Raw genomic sequence first — 7146 nt, 5'->3', positions numbered from 1 at the left:
CCTTTGCTTGGGTGGCAGATGTGCAGCCTGATCCTATATAGCTTCAGTGGGACTCATTTCCTAGTAAGTATGCATAAGATTACAGCCTTAGGCAACCAGAGTTTTTCAAAAGGATAGTGGTTTGGGTTTGTGGGTTTGTTGTTGGGGTGGTTGTGTGTTACAGTTCCAGAGAGCCATTTGGAATGGGAATGTGTAAAGGAGCTCATCTGTCTACCACACAGAGAATGAGAACATCTGCTCTACAGAACAATAAGATATTAACACATCACTACACAAAACATTCAGGGGATGAAAAATAAGAAATGTCTCCTCCACATAAAATACATGTGAAAACAAGCTAGGACTGCCATCTTCTTTAACTGACAGAGACTCCACACCTCTAATACTGATATAAGAGGCATAATTGTATTTATGAGTTTTTGCCAGCATGAAAATGAAGCAAGAGGAAACTCTCTACCTGCTTCAGTTCTATGTAACTGCTGATGTCCATTTTTCCCCCCGATGAAGACATCTAAGGGGTTGTGGACTGTCCATGGTGTGTCCGCAGGTGACTAATAAGGCCAATATGGGCACGGAATGTTCTGCCACATGTCAGGCAGACACGTGTAGGCACCACTGTTGCAGCATTTGCAGCTCTGGCTTTACGGAGTGCACGCTTCTGTTGTGCTATGATTGTCCTTCTGGCTTCAGATGTCTGATAGCCTTGGTGGATCAGCGTGCGCCATGTCAATCGGTCTTGTGCCAGGATTTCCCAGGTGGTGGTGTCAATATCCAGAGACTTGAGAGAGGCTTTCAGTGTGTCTTTATATTGCTTCTTTTGTTCCCCATGCGATCGCTTTCCTTGAGACAGCTCACCATAGAAGAGCTGTTTAGGGTCGTGGTGGTCTGACATCCTTACAACATGACCTGCCCAGCGTGTCTGGGCTTTCATCAGCAGGGTTTGAACTGACGGCAGTCCTGCTCTGGAGAGGACTTCTGTATCTGGCACCCTGTCCTGCCACCGGAGGCATGTCATGTGGAAGTGGTTCAGTTGCCTAGCATGCCTCCTGTATACAGTCCAAGTCTCACTGGCATACAGCAGAGTAGTTAGCACAACTGCTCGGTAGACTTTAAGCTTTGTAGCAAGGCTTATTCCACGGCGATTCCACATGTTGGTCCAGTCTGCCAAATGCAGAACTTGCCTTGGCGATTCTGCAGTTGACCTCGATGTCAATTGTCACTGCGCAGGAGAGGGTGCTGCCAAGGTATGTAAATTGGTCCACTGCTTGCAGCTTTTGTCCCTTCACTATGATGGTGGGCTCTTGGTGTTGGGCCTTCGAAGCTGGCTGGTGCATTACTTCGGTTTTCTTTGTGTTGATAAGGAAACTGAAGTTGTCACATGCTGCTTCAAATTTGTCCATGCTGGCTTGCATTTCCTGTTCTGATCCAGCATTCAGGGCACAGTCGTCAGCAAAAAGAAGGCAGTCTCCTTTATCTTGGTGACAGCCTGGAGTCTATGCAGGTTAAACAGTTTCCCATCAGTCCTGTATCTCAGGCTGACACCCAAGGAACTGACAGCGTCTGACAGCATGGCTGAAAACATTATACTGAACAGAGTCAGTGCCATTATGCACCCTTGCTTGACGCCGGTTGTGACGGGAAAGGTCTCTAAAGCTTCTCCGTCGTCCAGAACACAAGCCATCATGCTGTCATGGAACTGACGCACCATCAGGATGAATTTGTCAGGGCACCCAAACTTCGACATGATGCTCCACAGACCTTCGCGACTGACAGTGTCAAAAGCCTTGGTGAGATTCACAAAGGTGGTGTACAGTTCACAATTCTGCTCTTGACACTTCTCTTGGAGCTGTCAGGCTGCGAAGATCATGTCCACAGTGCCAAGCCCTTTACAAAAGCCGCACTGTGTCTTGGGTAGTAGACCCTGTTCCAGATGGTCAGTTAGGCGATTCAGCAACACTTGTGCAAGGATCTTGCCTCCGATGGAGAGCAGTGATATTCCTCTGTAATTATTGCAGACTTGTCGATTTCCTTTCCTCTTGTAGAAGTGTACGATGGACATGTCTTTCAGTTCCTGAGGGATGGATCCCTGATTCCAGAAAGACTGGAACAGCTGAGTGAGTTTATCGACAAGCATTGCACCACCATCTTTATAAACTTCCACTAGGATTGCATCAGATCCTGGGGCCTTGCCATTGGACAACTGGCTAATGGCCTGCAGAGTTTCAGTCTCTGATGGTGGGACATCGAGGCTGTAGTTGATATCCACCTGGGGCATTCTGTCAATCGCCTCGTTATTGATGGAGGTCCATACAAGGATCTGAGAGCTTCATAGAACCGTTTGGCATTGTTTCTACCAGCAAACTTTTGGATTTCATCTGCTTTGGCACTCAACCATGAGTCCTGCATCTTCCGGAGCTTGCTCTGTACAGTCCTGCGAATGTTGTTGAAGATATTTTTCTTAGTTGTTGACGATGGGTCGTTCTGATGAGCACTTTGAAGGTGGTGCTTTTCAGCAAGTAGGACCTTGATCTCTTCATCGTTATCATCAAACCAGTCCTGCTGTTTCCTGTATGAGGGTCCAAGAATCTTTAGTGCAGAAGAGTGCACAATGTCCCGGAAGCGTTCCCAGTCCTTCTCAGCATTTTCTTCTAATTGCAACTCCAAGAGTTGGTTGTCAAGTTCTTCTGCTAGTGAGGCTGCTGTGATGGAATTCCTCAGTTTACCGATGTTGACCTTTTTCATCACAGCTTTGTTTCCCTGAGGGTATCTCTTTGGCTTGATGTGAAGGCTTAATTTGGAGATGATAAGTCTGTGATCAGTCCAACATTCAGCACTCAGCATAGCCTTGGTCACCCTTACATCCTGTCTGTCTTTCCTCAGCACAGTGACACAATCAATAAGATGCCAGTGCTTGGAGCGTGGATGCATCCAGGACATCTTTTTGCGAGTGGGCAGGCAGAAGATGGTAGTGGTAATGATCAGATCATGAGTCTCACATGCCTTCAGTAGTAGAAGGCCATTGCTATTACATTTGCAATTCCATTTTTTCCAATGACGCCATCCCAGGCAGAGTGATCAGATCCTACTCTTGCGCTGAAATCGCCAAGTAGAATCAACCTATTGGTACGCTTCACGGATGAGAGTAGGGCATCGAGATCTTCATAAAACTTGTCCTTTACTTCATCCGGATTCATCATTGTAGGTGCGTAGGCGCTGATCAGTGTAGCTTGCTTTCCTCCCGGTAGTGGGAAATGCAGTATCATGAGTTGGTCGTTCACACCCTTGGGAAGATTGGCAAGTTTGCAGACAAGACAATTTTGGACTGCAAAGCCAACTCCAGATTCACAACGTTCATCCCTGCTATGTCCACACCAGAAGAATGTGTAACCGCCTCCTGTTTCTGTAAGCTGACCTTCGTTGGCTAGACGAGTTTCACACAGGACCGCAATATTGATATTAAATCTTGTGAGCTCTCTAGCGACCAGGGCTGTTCTTCTTTCTGGTCACTCTGCTGAGGGGGCATCTTGAAGCGTGCAAACGTTCCATGAGCCCATAGTGAGTGGTGTCACCTTGCGTTTGGAAGTTTTGTTGTTCGACCGCATGCTGGCCAGGGTTCTGTGAAGCAAACAATGTGGAGGGCACCTTTTCTAGCCCCTTCCTCTGCTACAGAGGTGAGCAGTGTGGTCCTAAAGAGGGCTGCTCAGTCACTCAGGTAGATGCCGAATTCAGCTGTTGCTTCGGTCACCAAGAAGACAACCATTAGACCTGAGCTGCTTGTGCAGGTCCGGGGCTACAGCTCCCAGTGTATCCACACATACTGCTTCGTCGCTCACCCATCGCTACAGGACTTTAAAGTTTATAAAAGTTGGGGGGGTGTCAAGACTTATGCGTGAATTGGATTACAGTGAGGGAGATGTGCGCATAGTCAGCTTCACTCTCTCTTCCCAGATTCCATCTTACTCAGATGGCATGACAAAAGTCGAGACGGTTGGAGATGGGCTGGGCGCAGTGGTTGACCAGGGCGTCTCCGTGTCTCGCCGTGCTCTTAGCGTATCACGTTGCTTGCAGAAACCGCGTTCACGACCGTTGGTTCTGTTCTAGTAGGACTCACCTGCTCGATCCGCCGGAGTCTGTCTTCACATGCTCGGGATAGATAAATCCCTAACTCACCAAAGGTCAATGACCAGATGGCTCCCCTCAACCTGGTTTGGCCAGCCTGTGGAAGCTGTTGCCGGGGTGTGAGAAGAACCTTCCTGCAGAAGTACTGTATTCTCATTTAAACATTTGGTACATTTAACTGTTACTACCCCTCCAAGAAGCACAAGGGAGCAAGCACTGGTTTCTCAGAAAATTTCCTATCCCAAAACTGGCCAGGCAGATAACCTTTTCACAGGAATCATCAATGACGTGGGAGCTGCTTTTCTACCTTGCAACCACACAGCAGGCAAACAGCATCCCAATGGGATGCCCTGAGGGAGTCTAGTGTGTACAACTGACCAGCTAACAGGGTAGATCAGGGATGTCGAACATAAGGTCCAGGGGCCAGATGCGGCCCGTGAAAGCTTTTTATCTGGCCCTCAGACTCAGACCTCAGTGCTAAGCCGTGCTGAGGTATTACGCTGAAAGGGCAGCCCACATAATAATTGGGCTCTGGTATATCTTGAAATATGATCAAGTTTTGTGTATTTTCTCTTCTGTCATTTGCAGCTAATATTTTCCTAAGTGAGAAAAAAGTGTTTATTTGTGGTTATGACCTGTTTAATGACTTTTCTTTCTGCCTAATGACATCACTTCCAGCACTCAGTAGGCATCATAAAAGCTACGTATTTTCACAACTAGAAAAACTACATCCTTTAAGCAGGGGTCTCCAAAACTGGCCCGGGGGCCAGATGCGGCTCACAGAGAGCCTCTATCCAGCCCGCAGCCAGACTCTGATCCCCTGAGAGCCTCTGGCCCAGTTGACCAAACACAACTGGAGTTGTGCTTGTAGGGTGGGGGAATGGGGATCCATTTAAGTTGGGCTGTGTTGGTGCTTGCAGAAATCCTGGACATTTGACCCCATTCATTCATTTATTCATTCATCTAAGTCCCATCTCTAACGTATTTATTTAAATTTTATATTTAATTTTTTTTTCCAGTCCTCAACACTGTGCCAGATATTTGATGCGGCCCTTTTAGTTTAGAGACCCCTGTTTTAAAGCATGAAATTGGACGTGTCAATCTTCTTTACCCCGATGGTCAGGTGTTACCATCGAAGCAAATCACTTGCATGAGCAATTAGTTGCAGGCTGCAGTGAGTGACCTGGCTCATGGCTTGTGGAATAATGGCTTTATTCCATGGACAAGCACGAAGGCAGGCCGGAGGCCAGAGTATGATACCACTTATAAAAGACCACATCCTTGTACTCTGTTTTAAAAAATCAGAGGGGAAGGAATGAATGGCAGAAACACCTTCTGAAAATACTTCAATGCCATAGTCCTACACATGCTTAATGAGAGTTCTGTTCCATTGAAAACAGCCCCAGGGGAGCTTTCAAACTGGCCATTCAGTGAAAACTTGAAAACATGCCCAATCTTCAATAGGAAAGGTTTCAAAAGGAGACTCCAGCACGATGCTGCTAAATTGGACGTCATTCACGAGCCTGCCCCAGTGGACAGAAGTGAACTGAATGAAGTCTGGGGCTGCCAGCTCTCTCTACACAAAAGTGTTTGCCTTTCTTATGAACAATATTCATGTCGCTTTGTCACGTCATCACCAGCTGGGATTGGATCACGCTCACTTTGATTGGGCCACTGAATCTTTTGACTAGAGATTTCATTTTTGGGTGTGTTCTACAGTTTTTGCATCTCTTGGCCGTTGTTTAATTGTCTGTCCCTTGTGATGTAGCTGTCTGCTCTTTCCTCAGTGAGTTGGGCAAAGACAACCATCAGAAAGGGAGAATCCAATGAAGTGGGCTCTGTTCTAGCTCCTGGATCTAGAGCAGCCACCTCATGATAACATCCTTCCTCTCTGAGGTGCCACCTGCAGCTTCCCAGGGCTGTATTAACCCATAAGAACAGCCCCACTGGATCAGGCCATAGGCCTATCTAGTCCAGCTTCCTGTATGTCACAGCGGCCTACCAAAAGCCCCAGGGAGCACACCAAACAACAGACACAACCTGCTTCCCAGTGCCCTCTCCTGCATCTGGCATTCTGACATAGCCCACTTCGAAAATCAGGGGGCTGCACATACACATCATGGCTTGTAACTCGTAGTGGATTTTTCCTCCAGAAACTTGTCCAATTCCCTTTTAAAGGCATCTAGGCCAGATGCCGTCACCACATCCTGTGGCAAGGAGTTCCACAGACCAACCACACGCTGAGTAAAGAAATAAACTCATGGCTGGGTTCAGGTATTTGTGGCCCCCTCCAGCACATCAATCTTTCACCCTACTACAGCTGACAGACTGACCCTGGTACAGTAGGTACTAGACCGCAGTACATACTGTATATCCATTATCCATTTTGAGGGTCTCCTGATGAATTCTATTCACAATTTTTTTAAAATTTTAAAATATTTTTATTGTGCAAGTAGAACTCTTCAGGAAAGCATATTTTGGGGGTGTAATTGTTCAATACTGTAACATTTTGAAGTGAATAAAATGTTTATTTTATTTATTTTAAAAAACATAATGTAGAATAGAGAAATGGACAAATACATATATATGTATAAAAGTGTATATATATATACACACACACACTTTTGAGAGTATATATATATGGATAAATATATAGGTACACATATTGCTTAGGCACAAAGTGCCGAAGATAGCAGTGCCTCAGGAAAAAAAGAAGGCTTCAGCCTAGTCAGCTTTAGGAATAATACGGCTATGCAGCCTACTTGTTCTTGCTGCAGGTGACTGACAAGCCAAACCTGTGCATGTCTACTCAGAAGTAAGTCCTATTATAGTCAATAGGACTTACTTCCAGGTAAGAGTCCAGAGGATTGCAGTTTAACTCACAGCCCAATCCTAGACACACTTTCCTGGGAGGAAGCCCCGCTGACTTAAATGGGATTTACTTCTGAGTAGACCTGCATAGGGCTCTGGGGTTTCCTGGGAGTAAGCCCCATCGACTTTAATGGGGCTTACTTCTGAGAAGGCATG

General features: G+C 46.4%; 1 pseudogene; it reads right to left on the bottom strand.

Annotated features, from left to right (window-relative positions):
- Nucleotides 1-511: 511 nt before the first annotated feature.
- LOC136643804 (uncharacterized) lies at nucleotides 512-3837 on the bottom strand (annotated as a pseudogene).
- Nucleotides 3838-7146: the final 3309 nt, after the last annotated feature.

The sequence above is a fragment of the Tiliqua scincoides genome, chromosome 1 (genome assembly GCF_035046505.1).
Source record: "Tiliqua scincoides isolate rTilSci1 chromosome 1, rTilSci1.hap2, whole genome shotgun sequence".
Classification (NCBI taxonomy): Eukaryota; Metazoa; Chordata; class Lepidosauria; order Squamata; family Scincidae; genus Tiliqua; species Tiliqua scincoides.
Note: the sequence above shows the minus strand (reverse complement) of the source record. Positions and strands in the feature narration are given on the sequence as shown.